This window comes from Echinops telfairi, unplaced genomic scaffold (genome assembly GCF_000313985.2).
Source record: "Echinops telfairi isolate 266 unplaced genomic scaffold, ASM31398v2 ScPeMD7_7400;HRSCAF=8409, whole genome shotgun sequence".
NCBI classification, from domain to species: Eukaryota; Metazoa; Chordata; class Mammalia; order Afrosoricida; family Tenrecidae; genus Echinops; species Echinops telfairi.
The window spans coordinates 52,374,273-52,376,933 of NW_022111300.1; positions in this window are offsets into that span (position 1 = coordinate 52,374,273).

Consider the following 2,661-nt stretch of genomic DNA (forward strand, 5'->3'; position numbering starts at 1 on the left):
CAAACTGTGACACAAAACAAAGTTCATGTGATGTCTTTTTTTTATGTTTACTGTGTTTCTCTTAAACTTGGCTTAAATCCCTTTACCTAAGACCACTGTCCCATGAACCCCAAAGCTGTCTGGGAACTCTTTAATGGCGATTGTCACTTTAAAATCACAGCCCACACTCAGTGGGCAGCGGTTCCCATCTCAATTCGAGGTAAGTCATGCAAACTTTCTGCTTCCTTGGATGCTTCTCTTGCGCGTATCTAACTCCCTTTTACCCCAAAAAGTCATGATTGTGATTGCCTCTGGTTACGATGTATGGTCTCCATGGGAAATGTGGTCTTTTGCACCACACTTCAATGGGAAGAAAAAAGAAAAAAAAAAGCTTTAGCAAATAGTCATTCACACATAATTTTTTTATTTAAGAAAAGTAGAGAAGAGAAGAACATGTTTAATAACTGGATGTCTTCCCTTACGACGGCCTCTTTCTTGTTGGAGTTGTCAATGCTGCATCTCTTTCCATGGAAAGGAAAGGAAAATGTTTCAAGTCGCAGGAAAGAATGTTCAAAATTCAATATAGGATGTAATACTCACTGCCGTTAATAAAATGTCCTCACCTCATAACAAAGCTTTTTAAACAGCAGAAAAGCTAAATGACCTGTTCACTGACTTACCTGTTTTGCTGTCAGTTTCTTGGCACCACCAGGAAGCCTATGTTACCACTGTTCCTCTTGTCGAGTCAGCTCCATCTCGGAGTGGCCACATGGCACAGGGACCGGTTAGAACTGCCCCACAGAGTTTTCTTGGCTTTCATATGTGTTTGGCTAGGTTTTCTAGAGAAGCAAAGCCAGTGCTGAATATATACATATATGGAAAATTATATCAAGAAAGTAACTCCAAGCCCAGGCACATTCCAAGCCTATGGGTCAGATGCTGTGCTGGAGTTTCTCTTCACTGAGGCAGCTTCAGTGATTGAAGAACCCAATAACTGCAGGAACACCACACACTGGTGGCTGCAGAATTGACTGACTCCAGGGGGAGGAGATCAAGTTGGTCACTGGAGAGGCAAATGCATCCAAAGATGGCAGGTCAAATGAGTCCCAGGATTAGCAGGCCACAAGGCAGGCCACTGGCTAATGTTCAAAGGACCCGAAGCTGATGTGCCAGATGCAGTACCCAGACCCAGCTAAAGAAAGCAAATGTCTCCACAGTGTCCACTTTTCTAGGAAGAGGTGGAAACCACAAAGGAAACACCTTTACAATGACATCAGGGCTGTGACCTGAGTGAGGGTATACCATCACACCCAAATCTTCATACAGCTGATTTGTGTCTCACAGAAGATCCTATTATGAAGCTGATGACATTGTGTGAATTTGCACCACAGGAGAGTGCAAGGCTTTAACTGTCAAACGACTGAGAATTCTGGCCCAGCAACGTTGACAAGAAATGTACTGATCACACCATCTTTACAGAAGAGCATCAGCTAGCTTGGAGTCACCAAGTGGGTTAAAGTCACCAGCCTTTAGGCGAGTTGCCAAGTGCTTAATTACTTTGTTACCAGGGTTCTTCAAGAGTGCCACAGACCATATAAACACTGCCCGTGCCACAATGGATGAAAGAGAGGAAAAATAAAGTCACATACTGATCAAGGAATTAAAAAATGACTATGTATTATGGTGGCTATACAGCTAAAGAGTCACTGCTGAATTGGACAAGCCTTCTTTCTTCCTCACCCACTTCCATGTCAGAGTTTGAATCTCTCAGACAGATGGATATCTTTACTATGGTTATGTTTACTGATGTTTTAGACAACTAGACATGAAAATGTCTAAGCCCACTCCTATAATTTCTTCCACTTCACGCATTGCAACTCTCTTGAAAGTTGAAAGAGAAGAACTGGTGGTGATTATGTGCCCTTTACTTCCCTGTCAATAGGGCCTTACGATGGTGTCAGAGTGTGGAAATCATGGCATATACAATAGGAAAAACAAAAAGAGTCGGCCTAAATGGCTTTGATTTTCAAAAGAAACTGCTAGGACAATCTAAAGTGGGCATTTTCTCTGGGCGAGTACTGCTATGGAGCATGCTCATATTCACCAGATTAGAAAGGCAGAAGATGGCTCCCTAAAGCAAACGGGACACTGGATTGAAAGTCACTGAATTAGGTCACTGAAGATGAGAGAAGCTGTCAGGATTCACGTGAGTCAAGAAAAGAAAAAGAACTATTTCAACAGACGCTGAGAAGATTCGAAGATATGTCTGCCTGGGGAGGAGGAAGGCTGGAAGGTTACTCGAATTGTTCTGTTATTTATGATACAATATGTCTTAGCTATGATTCGACAGAGAAATGTTTTTCTACAAAACTTGATAGTAAGAAGTTGTGGGCTTTTTTGCAACTCGTTTCCTCAATCCACTCTTGTTTCCTCCAGACAACATATCCCTGCCTTGACCTCGTTGCTATTGGTGCATCATTCATGAGCACACTCTCCTTGCTGAATATAGTGGAATTACTGTCACAAACTACAAGAATTTAAACACACAATCATTCAACCCCAGCTTTCTGTTCAATAAAAAATTAGAGTAAGGAAGAAAGAGGAGATGTTAAAAGATTTCAGCAAAGACAGTTACCACCACCAGTGTGTCCTACCGTGGTGACCTGTGTGCTGCTGTGATGC